Source organism: Bos mutus, chromosome 3, assembly GCF_027580195.1.
Source record: "Bos mutus isolate GX-2022 chromosome 3, NWIPB_WYAK_1.1, whole genome shotgun sequence".
In the NCBI taxonomy this organism is placed as follows: Eukaryota; Metazoa; Chordata; class Mammalia; order Artiodactyla; family Bovidae; genus Bos; species Bos mutus.
In genome coordinates, this window is record NC_091619.1 from 77,941,073 (window position 1) to 77,960,279 (window position 19,207).

A 19,207-nucleotide genomic window follows, 5' to 3' on the forward strand; every position below is an offset into this window, starting at 1 on the left:
ATCCAGCACAGTCAAATATAAATAAATTTAAAAAAAATTTAATTGGAAATGTGCAAAAGACTTGAGCAGATATTTCAGTAGAGAGGATGGACATACAAATGTCAAATAAGCACATGAAAAGCTACCCAGAACCATTAGCTATTAAGGAAATACAAATTAAAACCACAATGATATATTAGTGCATACATGAAGATCTTTTTTCTACAGTTCTTCTGTGTATTCTTGCCACCTCTTCTTGATATCTTCTGCTTCTGTTAGGTCCATACAATTTCTGTCCTTTATCGAGCCCATCTTTGCATGAAATGTTCCCTTGATATCTCTGATTTTCTTGAAGAGATCTCTAGTCTTCCCATTCTGCTGTTTTCCTCTATTTCTTTGCATTGATTGCTGAGGAAGGCTTTCTTATCTCTTCTTGCTATTCTTTGGAACTCTGCATTCAGATGCTTATATCTTTCCTTTTCTCCTTTGCTTTTCGCTTCTCTTCTTTTCACAGCTATTTGTAAGGCCTCCCCAGACAGCCATTTTGCTTTTTTGCATTTCTTTTCCATGGGAATGGTCTTGATCCCTGTCTCCTGTACAATGTCACGAATCTCATTCCATAGTTCATCAGGTACTCTATTAGATCTAGGCCCTTAAATCTATTTCTCACTTCTACTGTATAATCATAAGGGATTTGTTTAGGTCATACCTGAATGGTCTAGTGGTTTTCCCTACTTTCTTCAATTAAAGTCTGAATTTGGTAATAAGGAGTTCATGATCTGAGCCACAGTCAGCTCCTGGTCTTATTTTTACTGACTCTATAGAGCTTCTCCATCTTTGGCTGCAAAGAATATAATCAGTCTGATTTCGGTGTTGACCATCTGGTGATGTCCATGTGTAGAGTATTCTCTTGTGTTGTTAGAAGAGGGTGTTTGCTATGACCAGTGTGTTCTCTTGGCAAAACTCTATTAGTCTTTGCCCTGCTTCATTCCGTATTCCAAGGCCAAATTTGCCTGTTACTCCAGGTGTTTCTTGACTTCCTACTTTTGCATTCCAGTCACCTATAATACAAAAAAGATCTTCATGTCCCAGATAATCACGATGCTGTGATCACTGACCTAGAGCCAGACATCCTGGAATGTGAAGTCAAGTGGGCCTTAGAAAGCATCACTATGAACAAAGCTAGTGGAGGTGATGGAATTCCAGTTGAGCTATTCCAAATCCTGAAAGATGATGCTGTGAAAGTGCTGCACTCAACATGCCAGCAAATTTGGAAAACTCAGCAGTGGCCACAGGACTGGAAAAGGTCAGTGTTCATTCCAATCCCAAAGAAAGGCAATGCCAAAGAATGCTCAAACTACTGAACAATTGCACTCATCTCACATGCTAGTAAAGTAATGCTCAAAATTCTCCAAGCCAGGCTTCAGCAACATGTGAACCGTGAATTTCCTGATGTTCAAGCTGGTTTTAGAAAAGGCAGAGGAACCAGAGATCAAATTGCCAACATCCGCTGGATCATGAAAAAAGCAAGAGAGTTCCAGAAAAACATCTAGTTCTGCTTTATTGACTATGCCAAAGCCTTTGTGTGGATCACAATAAACTGTGGGAAATTCTGAAAGAGATGGGAATACCAGACCACCTGACCTGCCTCTTGAGAAATCTGTATGCAGGTCAGGAAGCAACAGTTAGAACTGGACATAGAACAACAGACTGGTTCCAAATAGGAAAAGGAGTACGTCAAGGCTGTATATTGTCACCCTGCTTGTTTAACTTATATGCAGAGTACACCATGAGAAATGCTAGACTGGAAGAAACACAAGCTGGAATCAAGATTGCCAGGAGAAATATCAATAACCTCAGATATACAGATGACACCACCCTTATGGCAGAAAGTGAAGAGGAACTAAAAAGCCTCTTGATGAAAGTGAAAGTGGAGAGTGAAAAAGTTGGCTTAAAGCTCAACATTCAGAAAACAAAGATCACAGAATCCAGTCCCATCACTTCATGGCAAATAGATGGGGAAACAGTGGAAACAGTGTCAGACTTTATTTTTCTGGGCTCCAAAATCACTGCAGATGGTGACTGCAGCCATAAAATTAAAAGACGCTTACTCCTTGGAAGGAAAGTTATGTCCAACCTAGATAGCATATTCAAAAGCAGAGACATTACTTTGCCAACAAAGGTCCGTCTAGTCAAGGCTATGGTTTTTCCTGTGGTCATGTATGGAAGTAAGAGTTGGACTGTGAAGAAGGCTGAGTGCCGAAGAATTGATGCTTTTGAACTGTGGTGTTGGAGAAGACTCTTGAGAGTCCCTTAGACTGCAAGGAGATCCAACCAGTCCATTCTGAAGGAGATCAGCCCTGGGATTTCTTTGGAAGGAATGATGCTAAAGCTGAAACTCCAGTACTTTGGCCACCTCATGCAAAGAGTTGACTCACTGGAAAAGACTCTGATGCTGGGAGGGATTGGGGGCAGGAGGAGAAGGGGACGACAGAGGATGAGATGGCTGGATGGCATCACTGACTCGATGGACGTGAGTCTGAATGAACTCCGGGAGTTGGTGATGGACAGGGAGGCCTGGTGTGCTGCAATTCATGGGGTCACAAAGAGTCAGACACGACTGAGCAACTGAACTCAACTGATTAGAATGGCTAAAATGAAAAATAATGATAACACCAAATGCTGGTGAGGATGCAGAGGGAGAAACTGGATCATTTATACATTGCTGGTAGGAATATAAATGGCGCAGCCACTTTGGAAAATAATTTGGCAATTTCTTATAAAACTAAACTTGGGCTCCAAAATCACTGCTGACTGTGACTGCAACCATGAAGTTAAAAGACACTTGCTTCTTGGAAGAAAAACTATGACAAACCTAGACAGCATATTAAAAAGCAGAGACATCACTTTGCCAACAAAGGTCCACGTAGTCACAGCTATGGTTTTTCCAGAAGTCATGTACATATGTGAGAGGTGAACTGTAAAGAAGGTCAAGCACCAAAGAATTGATGCTTTCAAACTGTGTGCTGAAGAAGACTCAAGTCTTGAGAGTCCCTCGGACAACAAGGAGATCAAACCAGTCAATCCTGAAGGAAATCAACCCTGAATATTCATTGCAAGGACTGATGCTGAAACTCTAATACTTTGGCCACGTGATGTGAAGAGCCGACTCATTGGAAAAGGCCATGATGCTTGGAAAGATTGAGGGCAAGAGGAGAAGGAGGCAACAGAGGATGAAATGATTGGATGGCATCACCAACTCAATGGACTTGAGTTTGAGCAAACTCAGGGAAATAGTGAAGGACAGAGAAGTCTGGCGGTTCATGCGGTTGCAAAAAGTGAGACATGACTTGGCAACTGAACAACAGCAACAAATAAAACTAAACACAACTACCATAAGACCCGACAATTACACTCTTGGGTACTTATCCCAGAAAAAAGTGAAAACTTATGTTCACACAAAAACATATACAACAATGTTTATAGTAGCTTTATTTGTAATAGCCCCAAACTAGAAACAACCCAGATATCAGATATCCTTTGATGGGTAAATGGTTAAACAAACTGTGGTATATCCCTGGCAAGAAATGCTAAGCAATAAAAAGTAACAAAGCTAGTGCTACAGGCAATAAGCTAAATGAATCTCCAGGGAATTATGCTGAGTGACTAAAACCAATCCCTGAAGTTACATACTATATGGTTCCATTTATGTAGTATTCTTGAAATGGCAAAAATTATGTAAATCAGAGACAGATCATGGTTGCCAGGGATGAGGGAGGTGAGTATGGCTATGAAAGTACAACAAGAGGGACTTTCCTGGCGGTCCAGTGGCTAAGATTCTGGGTTCCAAATGCAGGGACCCTGAGTTCAATCCCTGGTCAGGGAGCTAGATCCCACAGATGCTGCAACTCAGAGTTTGTGTGCTACAACTAAGACCCAGCACAGCTAAATAAATTTAAAAAGAAAATTTTTTTAAGTACAGCAGGAGAGAGAGACCTGTGGTGATGGAACTGTTCTGTATCTTGTCTATATCAGTGTCTATACTGTGATATTAGACTACAGTTTTGCACAATGTTCCCACTAGGGGCAATGCATAAAGCTGTACATAGAATCTCTGTATTATTTTTTACAACTGCATGTGAATCTACAATATTTTTAAATTAAAAGTTTCATTTTTAAAAAATGACAGGTCTGCAATTCATATAGTTCACTCTAATGTCTAAATCGTGATTGAACCAAGATTCCACCAAGGTCCACACCTTCATGGCCACACTAGGCTTTCTCTTGACTGCTGGCTCACTGTGAAAAGCCAAGGATCCGCTGCTAGGTTCCAGGGAGGAGGGAAGGAGGACTCGGAAAGGTCACAGGAGCATGGAGACCCAGGTCAGTCAGGGAGTGTTAAACGACTCTCTTGGGTTTGTTTTTATTTAATGTATTTATTTGGCTACGCCACGTCTTAGCTGTGACACATGGGATCTTCCTTGTGTTAACTCAGAATCTTTCCTTGTGGTGCTCAGGCTACTTTCTAGTCGTGGCACGCTGGCTCCAGAGCACAGGCTCCGTAGTTGTGGTGCATAGGCTTAGTTTCCCTGACATATGTGGGATCTTAGTTCCCTGACCTGGAATCACTGGAAGGCAGATTCTTAACCACTGGAGCACCAGGGAACAAACAGGATTCTCCTGTTTGAAATGAGTTCCTTGGAGGTAAGCGACACTGTGGAAGTAATTATGGGCCAGATCTATTCTGTTCTTTCTTGAATCCAAAAAGAGTAGGAAGATATAAATATGAAATAAAGAAGGGAGGTGGGAGAAACCACGAAGAGGGTAGAAATCAAGAGGTATCCTCTCTCTTAGCAATGAGCTGCATTTTTCTGTACATCAGCCTTCATTCTCCATAGCACCTAAAGTCTAAACAAATAATTCCTTAGAAGAAATGATCTAATGAACAAAGCTACTTAGAAATAGCAGACACGTGCCAGCAACTCACACCCTAGAGAAGGGTTACCTCTGCTCCTAGGACTTCTTACTTGGCCTTGGGGTTCAGTTCAGTTCAGTGCAGTCGCTCAGTCATGTCCAGCTCTTCGCGACCCCATGAATCGCAGCACGCCAGGCCTCCCTGTCCATCACCAACTCCCGGAGTTCATTCAGACTCACATCCATCGAGTCAGTGATGCCATCCAGCCATCTCATCCTCTGCTGTCCCCTTCTCCTTCTGCCCTCAATCCCTCCCAGCATCAGAGTCTTTTCCAATGAGTCAACTCTTCGCATGAGGTGGCCAAAGGACTGGAGTTTCAGCTTTAGCATCATTCCTTCCAAAGAAATCCCAGGGCTGATCTCCTTCAGAATGGACTGGTTGAATCTCCTTGCAGTCCAAGAGACTCTCAAGAGTCTTCTCCAACACCACACTTCAAAAGCATCAATTCTTCGGCACTCACCCTTCTTCACAGTCCAACTCTGACTTCCATACATGACCACTGGAAAAACCATAGCCTTGACTAGACGGACCTTTGTTGGCAAAGTAATGTCTCTGCTTTTGAATATGCTATCTAGGTTGGTCATAACTTGCCTTCCAAGGAGTAAGCGTGTTTTAATTTCATGGCTGCAGTCACCATCTGCAGTGATTTTGGATCCCAAAAAATAAAGTCTGACCCTGTTTCCACTGTTTCCCCATCTATTTCCCATGAAGTGATGGGACCGGATGCCATGATCTTCGTTTTCTGAAAGTTCAGCTTTAAGCCAACTTTTTCACTCTCCACTTTCACTTTCATCAAGAGGCTTTTTAGTTCCTCTTCACTTTCTGCCATAAGGGTGGTGTCATCTGCATATCTGAGGTTATTGATATTTCTCCCGGCAATCTTGATTCCAGCTTGTGTTTCTTCCAGTCCAGCGTTTCTCATGATGTACTCTGCATATAAGTTAAATAAACAGGGTGATAATATACAGCTTTGACGAACTCCTTTTCCTATTTGGAACCAGTCTGTTGTTTCATGTCCTGTTCTAACTGTTGCTTCCTGATCTGCATACAGATTTCTCAAGAGGCAGGTCAGGTGGTCTGGTATTCCCAGCTCTTTCAGAATTTTCCACAGTTTCTTGTGATCCACACAGTCAAAGGTTTTGGCATAGTCAATAAAGCAGAACTAGATGTTTTTCTGGAACTCTCTTGCTTTTTTCATGATCCAGCGGATGTTGGCAATTTGATCTCTGGTTCCTCTGCCTTTTCTAAAACCAGCTTGAACATCAGGAAATTCACGGTTCACATGTTGCTGAAGCCTGGCTTGGAGAATTTTGAGCATTACTTTACTAGCATGTGAGATGAGTGCAATTGTGCGGTAGTTTGAGCATTCTTTGGCATTGCCTTTCTTTGGGATTGGAATGAACACTGACCTTTTCCAGTCCTGTGGCCACTGCTGAGTTTTCCAAATTTGCTGGCATGTTGAGTGCAGCACTTTCACAGCATCATCTTTCAGGATTTGAAATAGCTCAACTGGAATTCCATCACCTCCACTAGCTTTGTTCATAGTGATGCTTTCTAAGGCCCACTTGACTTCACATTCCAGGGTGTCTGGCTCTAGATGAGTGATCACACCACTGTGATTATCTGGGTCGTGAAGACCTTTTTTGTACAGTTCTTCTGTGTATTTTTGGGGTAAGGACACTTAAATCTAATCCTGAATACTCGAACCATCTGCAAAATACTAGTTATGTCCCTCCCCCTCATGGCTTACTATTTTAATCACCACCACATCCACCCCCATTCATTAATGGAATTTAACCAGACGACCTAGAAGTTTCCTTCCAGGGCTTCTCACCATCCTTCCCTGCACTTGTCCCACTGGTCTTAGAATACTGCTAAGCATCAGTAACCCAAGTTGGCCTGGCTTGGAGACTTACCTTTTCTTCTGTTCTTTGGCATATCCAGTGGATTATAGTTGCTCCTTGGAGGGGTACATTTGCTTGCTGCTTAGATTCACAAGTCAGGACAGCATGAGAGAGACATTCTTCAGCTTGCCCTTTTAGTCCAAATGTCATGTGATTTCATGACACCCCTCCAACTTGGAGCTGGAACCAGGTCAAAAGTCTCTGGCTCCCAAAGTCACAGACTGCTTCAGGCAGATCCAGTGGGAAGCCTTATCTGCAGTCCCTGGAGCCCATGCGGAAAGAATTTAGTCTGAGAGAAGATCTTCCACCCTAGTAGAAACACTCAAGTGCCCTGGGCACATTCATGAGCACTAGCAACATAGAATTTCTTTTCAAATGTCAAAAGTGCAAAACAAATGTTGGGCATAGGACAGAAAGAAAAGAACCTCCCCCAAACCCTGAATTTCATTCATGTCATTGGATTTACAAAGCTAAGTCCAGCAATGCTCAAAGTTGATAGGATACAAGATTCTATGTGTGTATGTGTGGAGAGGGGGCTAACAGAAAGGACCTACACTTCCCAGCTAGGCAGAGCTGTGTGAATCCTGGGTCTGCCACTTACTGTATATGTCACCTTATCCAACTTGCCTAACTTCTCTAAGTCTCAGTTTCCCCATCTGTAAAATGGATTTAGTAAATAGTACCATATCACAACTCACAGGGTTGTGATATGTTTTATTATCATATATAAAGAATTGAATAGGCTCAATGACAAGAAAGGAGCTTATTATAATACTATGTCCATTTAGAGATACAACAGATAAAAAAGAACAGCATCTTCTTTCACAATTAATAAGTGTGTGTGTGTGTTTGTGTGTGTGTGTGTTTGTGTGCATGAGTCTCAAGAGAGAGAAATGAAATGATTGATTCTTGGTGAAGATCACATCCTTCAGACTTCATAATTTAACTCTATGTCTGTCTTCTTTTATGTCTGAAGTGTCCTGTTACTCACCCTTCCTTACAGAAAGTTCCAGAATGCAAACTAAACTGTATAACCTAAAAACATCTCAGGTGCCTTTGGAACCACTGGGCGCTGTTTCACGTCACCCCAGTGGCAATGCCAATAGGACCGTTATTAGCCCAGGAAACAATTCAGAGCAGTCTCCACTTTACACTCATTTTTCAATCTGAAGTTCTGAAGTTCATATTATATTGAAAATAGGTGCTTAAAAGTCTTTCTCACTCTACAGACTAGCGCTCTCATTTTTGCATCTGACTCCTGACTTATTAATCACAAGATTCTCCACGCCCAGCACAGACTTGGTAAAGTAGAGGTTCTCATCAAATGTATACTCATTCTGGTTTTGGTTTACATCAGAACCAAAGGACTTTATTGCAGGGGAGTGGTGATCGTGAAGTAGTCCAGAGAATGTTGTTGTTTAGTTGCTAAGTTGTGTCTGACTCTTTGTGAACCCATGGAATGTAGCCTACCAGGCTCCTCCATGGAAATCCAGGAAATCCTCCAGGAAATCCATGGGATTTCCCAGGCAAGAATACTGGAGTGGGTTGCCATTTCCTTCTTCAGGGAATCTTCCCAACCCAGGGATCAAAACTGGGTCTCCTACAATGACAGGTGGATTCTTTGCCACTGAGGCCCAGGGAAGCCCACAGTCCAGAAAACAGGCATAGTAAAAAGTCATTACCACTCTAGGCTGGACTGACAGAAGGAGAAGACATTACAGTAGCCCAGGGATGGAGTCACTAGAGACTGGAACCAAGGAGATGCCCAGAAGAAACAGCCTCAGCAGAGATTTCAGGAAAATGTTTCCTGACCTGTAACACAATGTGCAGCCCCACATAATCCAGACATCCCACACTTGCAAGGAGTTTTTCCAGAAATCCTCCTTCTCTATCTCCCTTATGATATGTGGGATTTCAGGGCAGTGGAGAAGAGTGATTAACGTCACAGAATTGATCACTTCTGGGTAACTAGCTTCTGTGTGCCTTCGTTTTCTCCTCCGTAAAGTTGGGAAATTCGTATATATCTCGAGGGGTAAAAGTTGAAGAAGAAATGTGAGATTACATTTACAAAGCATCTAGGCTTGTCTGGCACAAAGCAAACATTCAAATTATGCTAATCCTCTCCCTCCCTTTTTAAATGACACAGAACATACTGTAACAAAAGGCTTTTGTATTCCACCCCTTTCTATTAGAGAAAAACTTTTGTGTGGAGACTAGAAAATCTGTCAAAGGGCAAGGGATCTTTCTGGAAATGTTGGCCATGGCTTAGAGTTTAACTGTATGCCTTGATGGATGGGAAATGAAATATAGGGTGAATGGTTATCTATAGATGCGTAGTTGGAAAGCCTTCAAGTAGAGAAGGGAAGGGCCATGGGAATGGCTGATGGGTTGAGGGAGGGTGACTTGAGGGGCCCTCCTCTTCTTTCTCCAATCTCCTTGTCAGAGACTTTGGTGAAAATGACAGTCCAATTGTGTAAATTATTTTTTTCCTCACGTCTTTCTATTTTTCTTTTTTCAAGCTTTCTATGTGTGGATCTTGTATAATAAGAAAGAAAAATTAAGCACCAACTTTTAGGTCAACTAACAAAGCTGACTCTATTGGCAAGGCTTTAAAATGAATGAGGGACTTCCCCGGCAGTCCAGTGGTTAAGACTCAGATCTTCTACTTCAGGGGACACAGATTCAATCCCTGGTCAGGGAAATAAGATCCCATATGCCAGATGATGTGGCCAAATAAATAAGTATTGTAGTTGCTGGTTAGTTGCTCAGTCATGTCTAACTCTTTTGCAACCCTATGAACTGTATGCAGCCTGCCAGGGTCCTCTGTCCATGGGATTTCCCAGGCAACAATATTGGAGTGGGTTGTCATTTCCTTCTCAAGGGGATCTTCCCAATCTAGGGATCGAACACGTGTTTCCTGCATTGGCAGATGGATTCCTCACCACTGAGCCACCAGAGCAGCCCTAAATAAATTAATAAATAATAAAATGAGTGGTAATAGGAAAATGGAAATAATATGGGTTCCACTGGGGATTCAGCTCTAACCACATGGGATGGTGGTGGCTGTTTCAAACCAGTCTCACCAGCTGGGTCTGCAATCCTGACATCTTTTGTTCTCCTGGAGAGTTCCTTTGCAACACTTAGAATTGTGGTGTAATGCCCTCAGGGAAGGCCTGCATGCTTTTAAATCTTAGAATGTGAAGATACTCCTTTTTTTGTTTGTTTGAGGTATGCTATGCTATGCTATGCTAAGTCGCTTCAGTCATGTCCGACTCTGTGCGACCCCATAGACGGCAGCCCACCAGGCTCTGTCGTCCGTGGGATTCTCCAGGCAAGAACGCTGGAGTGGGTTGCCATTTCCTTCTCCAGTGCATGAAAAGAGAAAAGTGAAAGTGAAGTCGCTCAGTCGTGTCTGACTCTTAACAACCCCATGGACTGCAGCCCACCAGGCTCCTCCATCCATGGGATTTTCCAGGCAAGAGTACTGGAGTGGGGTGCCATTGCCTTCTCCATGTTTGAGGTATAATTATAGTTAAAATTGGAGTTCTTAACTTCTCTTCTACTTGCTGTTAATCTTGGTTATCAAAGTATCAGTTTGCTTTTGTGACAGAGATGGGTGGTGCTCACCATATCCTCTTCTTCCTGGGCCCCAGCTAGACTACTTTCACAGCCTAACTTGCAGCTGGTCATGGCCAAGTGACTGAGTCTGGCCAAAGGAATGGGGAATAATGATGTACATCACTCAGAAGCCTGGCCTCTGACCGTTCTCACATAACCCTCCATGCTCTCTTTCTTCACAGATCAGCTGACTGGAAGCTGAAGATCCACTGACTGATTTTTGAAGCCCAGAGCTTTCAGAAGGAGGGAGCTGGGTCCCTGAATGACTGCGTGAAACAAATTCCTTCTGCTCTTCCATCAATCACATTGAACTGCAGTGTAAGCAAGGAACACCTTTGCTATGTCTGGCATTGAGATTCTGCAGTTGTTTGTTACAGCAGTCAGAGTACTCTTATAAATACCCCTACAGAGAAGGCATACTGGGGGAGAAATATCTAACTCTGAGTGGTATCCCTGGCAACATGGTGCCAGATGGACACTTCCAAGGAAGATTAGCTGGAGCTGCATATCACCATCTCCCAAGGGGCCACAAAAAGCAAATCAGATCATTGGATGTAACCTCTAAGGATAATTTTCTCTCAATTACATTTGCTGGCTTATGTTTCCCTCTTCCACGAATAATTACCTTGGCTTCTTATTTTCAACTGTGGGTTGTTAATGATGATGGAAGGACCTGAACAGGGTGGATACTAAAAGCTGTTACAAAATGGAGAAGGTTTTTGAATATTTCAGAGGGTTTGCTTCTGTGAGCTTGGCTTGAAATATTACATTGCCTTATCCTGTGATACTAACAGGCCTCCTTTAATTCTTTCTTTCATTAAACAATTACTTTGAACAAATATCCCACTAGTCCCTGATACAGTGGGATATAACTCTGAAAAACTGAACAACTGTGGTTCTTTTACTCCAGGAGTTTATGGTCTAATGGAGAAGAAAGACCTTAAATAACCAATTACCCAAACAGATAATCACACAAGTGGAATAGGTGCTATGAAGGGAAAGCCCAGTGTACCAGCAGTGTTAGAACATATAACGGTGGGGGTGGGGGTGTGGTGGCTAAATTCACTGAAAGGGAAACCGCTCCCTGAGAAAATGATGTGAACTTTAAGACCTGCAGGATGACCAGTTGTCCAGGGGAAAAATATATAAGGTATGGGAAGCAGATCTTAATGTAGGAGAACTACAACCTAGATAGCATATTGAAAAGCAGAGACATTACTTTGCCAACAAAGGTCCATCTAGTCAAGGCTATGGTTTTTCCAGTGGTCATGTATGGATGTGAGAGTTGGACTGTGAAGAAAGCTGAGTGCCGAAGAATTGATGCTTTTGAACTGTGGTGTTGGAGAAGACTCTTGAGAGTCCCTTGGACTGCAAGGAGATCCAACCAGTCCATTCTGAAGGAGATCAGCCCTGGGATTTCTTTGGAAGGAATGATGCTAAAGCTGAAACTCCAGTCCTTTGGCCACCTCATGCGAAGAGTTGACTCATTGGAAAAGACTCTGATGCTGGGAGGGATTGGGGTCAGGAGGAGAAGGGGACGACAGAGGATGAGATGGCTGGATGGCATCACTGACTCGATGGACATGAGTCTAAGCGAACTCTGGGAGTTGGTGATGGACAGGGAGGCCTGGCGTGCTGCAATTCATGGGGTGCAAAGAGTCGGACACGACTGAGTGACTGAACTGAACTGAACTGACATTAATATTACTGATAATATTAACCAATGGTTTTATAATACTTATTATGGCTCAGGTAATACTCTAAGTACTTTACATATGTTCATACATTTAATCCTTTCAGCAATCCTATAAGGTAAGTACTATTATTATTTTCATTTTGCAAATGAAAAAAACTGAGGCATAGAAATGTTAATAAGTTGCTAATAAACAGCAAGGGAAGAATTTTCACTCCAACTACCTGGCTCCAGAATTTTGTACTCTTAGTCACAATAGTCTGCTGAGATTTGGTAGATTCTGGGCAGGAACACAGAAGACAGGCATAACTGAAACTTGGTGAGCAAAGGAGAAGATGGCACAAGGTAAAACAGTGAGATGGACTTGGGAATTCTTTCAGGGTAGGGCTTCCCTGGTGGCTCAGTCAATAAAGAATCCGCCTGCAATGCAGGAGACGTGGGTTCGATCCCTGAGTTGGGAAGATCCCCTGGAGAAGGAAATGGCAACCCAATCCAGTATCCTTGCCGGGGAAAATCCATAGACAGAGGAGCCTGGGTGGGCTACAGTCCATGGGGTTACAAGAGTCAGACATGATTTAGGGAGTAAATCACCACCATGGCATACACTAAGAGGTCAATAAAGTCCCCTAAAATTCTGAGCAATCTTGATCTTTATTTTCTCCACGTGAATTTGGTGACCCATGAACTTTGGGGGTCATGACCCTGGGGGATAGAGAGGTGGTCCTGCCCCATTAGCAGCTTGCACATCCTATCAGCCATGATTCTTCCCTATGGAGTTCAGTTCTTTCTTCTGGATAATCGGCCTGGGGGCCACCAGGACATCCTACCCATGGGTTCAATGTACCTGCTTCTTTAATTAGTGTTTTGCTCATGATGCCTGTGACTTCTCAGCCAGCCTGATACACCTCGGTGAGCCCAAGACAAGCTGACTTCATCTAACTCAGTACAATCATTATCCTTGTATACCCTCCTCACACAATTCACCCCTCTTGCAGTCAAGTACAGGAAATGCAAAAAAAAAAAAAATCAAAGCTTCTAGAGTTATTTTGTTCATTACAGCATCCACTAGACACATGTAGCTATTTGCCTTTACACTTAATTAATAACATTTGATTGAATAAAAATTCCTCAGTTGAACTAGCCACATTTATTTTTGGCTGCACCATGCAGCATATGGGATCTTAGATCCCAGACCAGGGATAGAACCCATGCCCCCTGCATTGGAAGCAGGGAGTTTTAACCACTGGATCACCAGGGAAGTCCAAACTTGCCACATTAAAAATATTCAGTTATCTCAAGTGCCTTGTGGCTACTATATTGCCAGCATAGTTAAAGAACATAGTTAAGGTTTCTATTGTTGCAGAAAGTTCTATTAGACAATGTAGAAACATGCTTTATGCTTCTTGGGTTCATCTTAAGATCTGTAACCATAGCAGAGTGCATTTTATTCCAGAATCCATTCATAATACATGATACCCCATTCATATTCATAGATTATTCATCCTCATTCAACTAATGCACACTAATGTACACTGAACATCTACTGCTATCAGATTCTATACTGTATACTGAAAAAGGCTGAACGATCACGTTGTTAAAAAGTCTTAGATGACTAGAGCAAAATGTGTTTGAAATATGGATGCACTGGACTATCCCAATTTGGGGGGTTTGTAGGTAGACAATCAAACCTTGGGAAAGGTACTTAAGCACTCTGAGCCTCATAGCACTGTTGTGGGTATTAAATGAAGGTATTAAATATATGAAAAACACTTAGTAAACATTCAATAAATAATAACTGTTATTGTTCACATCATCATCATCTTCCCAGTTGACAGGCAACACAGTGGGAAGGCAACTCAGCCTTATTCATTTTGGGATAGTAATAAATGGTATAGGCCTTCTTTGTGTTGATCACAGATTACCCTCTTTATGACACTTAGCTCTGCCGTGGACTGTTCATTAGATATCTGAAGACTATGCCTGCTTATCCCCTCCCCACACTCAGCCCTGGGTCCTTCACCTACCTACCCCACTTCTCCAACTCCTCCTTTCATTTCTGAATATTTTCTTCTTTCACAATACTTTTCTAAAAAGTAGAACTCAGAACCTCTCCAGGTACTTCAGGTATTGCCCAAATACTATACATCAGTGACTACTAAAATGTGTGCCATGAGGAGGAATTCATTTAATAATTTTTTAACATTTAAAAAATTTATTTAAAAATCATTTATGAGGGTTTACTCCTATAACTGAATTTTGAAAGTTAAATACAAGGCTTAGTTCATATCCACTACACACTTGCACACACACATTTTTTATACAAGTGGTATCATAGTCTATGTTTTGTTCATATTTTTCATTAACAAGAAATCTGGAAATATCTCCAATGCTGAGTACAATATGATGCCTCCATTAATCTGAACACAAAACTGTATTTCTATTATGAGTGAAGATCCTGTTAGTTGTCTTTTTAGAGGGTGGAAGATTTTTTAACAGTAGATTAGGCTAGTATATAGTTACCTAAAATTTCAGAATTTTTTTCATAAAATTATTAAGCCAAGTTCCTCCCATTCTATACTTATGCAACTGCTGAATATTTTAAGCCTAAATGTAGGACTTGGCATTCATTTCCATTAAACTGCATTTTGTTGTTTTGACCTAACTTCAAGGTCTTTCAAAATCTTGAGTGCTTTATCCAAAGCCAATCCCTCCCACCTATAAATCTAATAAATATAATTTTACTTCCACTAAATCACTGCAGCATCTAAGGCCAAAAGCAGAGGCCTATAAAACAGATGTGACCTTGCTTCAAATACACAGATCTGCTTCCGCTGATTTTTGCAGGTGACTTGCCTTGGGACTGTGTGTTTAACCTGTCGCTTTCACCCTTCCTCCACTTTAGGTCTTCTTCTTTATTATTTTTTTTAACGTTTATTTATTTGGCTGCGTCAGGTCTTGGTTGTGGGATCTTTCATTGTATGTGGACTTCTCTTTAGTTGTGGCACACGGGCTCAGTAGTTGTGGTACACTGGCTTAGCTGCCCCGTGGCATGTAGGATCTTAGTTCCCTGACCAGGGATCGAACCCACTACCCTGCATTGGAAAGGAGATTCTTACACACTGGACCACCAAGAAAGCCCCCTAGGCTTTCCTCTTTATATTTGAACCAAAAGACTGTCAAGCATGATAAATCAGCGAGTGATTCATTTACTACTCCTTAACAGATTTGGTGACAAAAACAAAATTCATTGCAAGAATTTGAAACAGCAGAGATAAAATAGAGTTTTAGGATTCTCCGAAGATTCCAATTGGAAATTAAATATAGATCAGAAACTCATTTGATGAATCCTTATTTATTAATCCTATCCATTAGGAGGGGATAAATGAGAGGTGACATCCGATCTGCTTATAAAAAGTCAGCCAACAAGGAGGGATTAAAAGGAGCATCCCGTACACATCACTTTTTCTGAACCTCTAGTTTGGAGTGTGTGGAGTCATTAGTGGGTTCACAAATGTCATTCTCTGTCACCTTCCAGGCACATAGCAAGGTTGCAGCTCCCCATTTTTCACAGCCTTCCCCAGAGGAAGTCACTCTCAATTGTTTGACATACCTTTCAAGATATTTCTTCTACATTTCCACATATGAATAAATATGAGTAAAAATATCACTATAAGATATTTAGAAATATCGACCAAATTCCTTTCTTTTTATTTTTTGTTTTCAAAATTGACAAGGTTTAAAAATTTTTTTATTGGAGTATAGTTGCTTTACAATGTTGTATTTGTTTCTACTGTACATTAAAGTGGATCAGCTAAATGTATACCTATATCCCCTCTTTTTTGGATTTTTGGATTTCCTTCCCCTTTAGATCACCACAGTGCATCAAATAGAGTTCCATCAAATAGTGTTTTGCAATCAGAGAAGGCAATGGCACCCCACTCCAGTACTCTTGCCTGCAGTAGGCTGCAGTCCATGGGGTCGTTAAGAGTCAGACACGATTGAGTGACTGCACTTTCATGTTTTCACTTTCATGCATTGGAGAAGGAAATGGCAACCCACTCCAGTGTTCTTGCCTGGAGAATCCCAGGGACGGTGGAGCCTGGAGGGCTGCCATCTATGGGGTCGCACAGAGTCGGACACGACTGAAGGGACTTAGCAGCAGCAGTGCTTTGCAATAGGTTATCATCGGTTATCTATTTTATTCATAGTATCAATAGTGTATATATGTCAATCCCAATCTCCCAATTCATCCTATCACCTCCCTTCCCCTTTGGTATCCATGTTTGTTCTCTACATCTGTCTCTATTTCTGCTTTGTAAGTAAGATTGTCATACCAATTTTTTTGGATTCCACATCTATGCATTAATATACAATATTTATTTTTCTCTTTCTGGTTTACTTCTTCCTTTCTTGCTGTAAGTCTCCAGTTAAACAGCTTGGCTTTTTTGTGCTCACTGAGGGAAGGATGACAAAAGACAAGTATGGGTGTTGTGAGGGTCTTTCCTTGGCTTTGGTTTTCCAAAGTCTAAAACCCTTGGAATGAGGATGAATCTTAGAAAATTAAGGACAGCTCTTTCCTCCGCTGCCGCTAAGGTGCTCGGTTCTTCCGAGGAAGCTAAGGCCGTTTTGGGGTGAGGCCCTCACTTCATCCGGCGACTAGCACCGCGCTCGGCAGCCCCCACCTAGCACTCGCTCGCACCATGGCCTCCGTCTCCGAGCTCGCTTGTATCTACTCTGCCCTCATTCTGCACGACGATGAGGTGACGGTCACGGAGGATAAGATCAATGCCCTCATTAAAGCAGCCGGTGTAAATGTTGAGCCTTTCTGGCCAGGTTTGTTTGCAAAGGCTTTGGCCAATGTCAACATCGGGAGCCTCATCTGCAATGTGGGGGCTGGTGGACCCGCCCCAGCGGCCGGTGCTGCACCAGCAGGAGGTCCTGCCCCATCCACTGCTGCTGCCCCAGCTGAGGAGAAGAAAGTAGAAGCAAAGAAAGAAGAATCTGAAGAGTCTGATGATGACATGGGCTTTGGTCTTTTTGACTAAATCTCTTTAGTAACACATTGAATAAAAAGCTGAGCTGTTAAAAAAAAAAAAAAGAAAGAAAATTAAGGACAGAGGGATTGCTGACTCATCATTTCTTCTCCCTTGGATATTTCCCTGGGAGGAGGGGAGCAGAGAGTCTGAAAGAAAGTAGTGAGGACAGATTTCAGACAGTTCTGGAGCGAGAGTCTTGGTAGATTGCCTCTGAGGCAGCATTCTGAGATGTTGCTCGTAGACTGTCCAGTACCCTGGCAGGGAATAGAAACACCAAAACAAGTCCTGGGCCTGACAAATGGCTTCTGTGCCCAGGAACAAGATGGAGCAGCAGCAGGGAGAAACTCTTGCTGACAGGATGGAAACACCCAGGGGACTGATGACCACAAATCAGGAGGATGGATATCTTGGCAGGTGCCTGTGTTGACAATGGACCTTGAGTATCAGAGGGACCAATACCCACCCCTATCTCCCAGTTCCTTGAAACTCAGATGCACCCCTGGAGAAAAGGAATGATAAACTTCAAATTCATTGAGAGTATATCTACAGAGTTGATATGGTGAGGATTCAAAATAGAAATTAGACCAAATTATAAAAATAAAAGAAGTTCCTTTTCTTGTATACCTGAGTAATGGACTTACTATCCATCACACACACAAACATACACATACTAGTTTTTATATAAATGGTATAATCTACAGTTGTTTATATTTTTTATTAATGGACTTCCCTAGGGGTCCAGTGGTTAAGAATCTCCCTGCCAATGCAGGGGACACAAGTTTCATCCTTGGTATGAGAAGATTCCGCATGCCACAGGGCAACTGAGCCCGCACGCCACAAGCACTGAAGCCCACGCACCCGAGAGCCTGTGCTCTGCAACAAGAGAAGCACCACAATGAGAAGCCCGCTCATCTCAACTAGAGAGTAGCCCCTGCTCACTGAAACTAGAGAAAGCCCGCATGCAACAACAAAGACTCAGTGCAGCCAAAAATAAACGAACAAACAATATATCTGGAAAATTATTCAGTGCATAATGGTCCATATATGGATAGACTATGATTTATTATTTACTACTTAACCATACCCTTACTATAAGATATTCAGGTTGTTTCAAGTGTTTGCTGTTTCAAACAAGACTTCAACATATACTCTACATAATTTTGTGCACATATGTATTTCTGTAGAAAGGAGTCCTTGAAATAAATAGAATACAGGATCAAAAGACATGTGAATTTTTAATATTGATAAGATATATACTAGCAATTTGCCTTCCATAGTGACCCTATCGATTTGTATATCCTGTGACAGTATATAAATTTCCCTTTACATTATAACTTCACAATCCTGAATATCATTAGTCTTTTAAATTTTTGAGAGTTTGATAGTTAAAAGTATTTTTCATTGGTCACTTCAGGGTAATTGAAAAGTAAGAAATTTTCCTCCTCTTTCCAGCTTTGGCCAACTGGCATATCCCATTTTAGGAGATTAAGAAGCAGGGATTTCTTGGATTTCCCCAGTGGTCCAACAGTTAAGACTCCATGCTTCCAGTGCAGGAGGTGCAGGTTCCAGTTGGGGTACTAAGATCCCACATGCCGCACTGTGTGGCCAAAAAAAGTACAGACTTCTAAAAGAAACAAGTGATTAATCAGATTTCTAGTAGAATCTTACTTAAATATATCCTAATGTAATCCTGATTAACGATCTCATTTTTCTCAGATATAACACTTAATAAATTTAATGATGAAACTCTTTTAAAACTCATTATTAATAAATAATGCAGATATGGAATAATAGAGAATTTAGCTTCTTTTCAAGCATTCATGGAGAGTCACAAAGCTTGACAAAAGAATATTCAAAAGTACAGTAAGGTAGAAATCATACCCCCCAATTTTTTTTTCTTAACTTTAGGCCCCATTGTGCAGCACGTGAGATTAGTTCCCCAGCCAGGGATGGAAGCCATGTCTCCACATTGGGAGCACAGACTCTTAACCACTGGACCAAC

The 19,207-nt window shown here is 41.8% G+C and overlaps 1 non-coding gene across 1 annotated transcript; it reads left to right on the forward strand.

The window, feature by feature from the left end:
- The first annotated feature begins 16,739 nt into the window (after positions 1-16,739).
- On the forward strand, positions 16,740-17,227 carry LOC102268634 (large ribosomal subunit protein P1). Its single transcript, XR_001351676.2, has one exon. It is a non-coding gene; the product is annotated as a large ribosomal subunit protein P1 (transcript).
- The last annotated feature ends 1,980 nt before the right edge of the window (positions 17,228-19,207 follow it).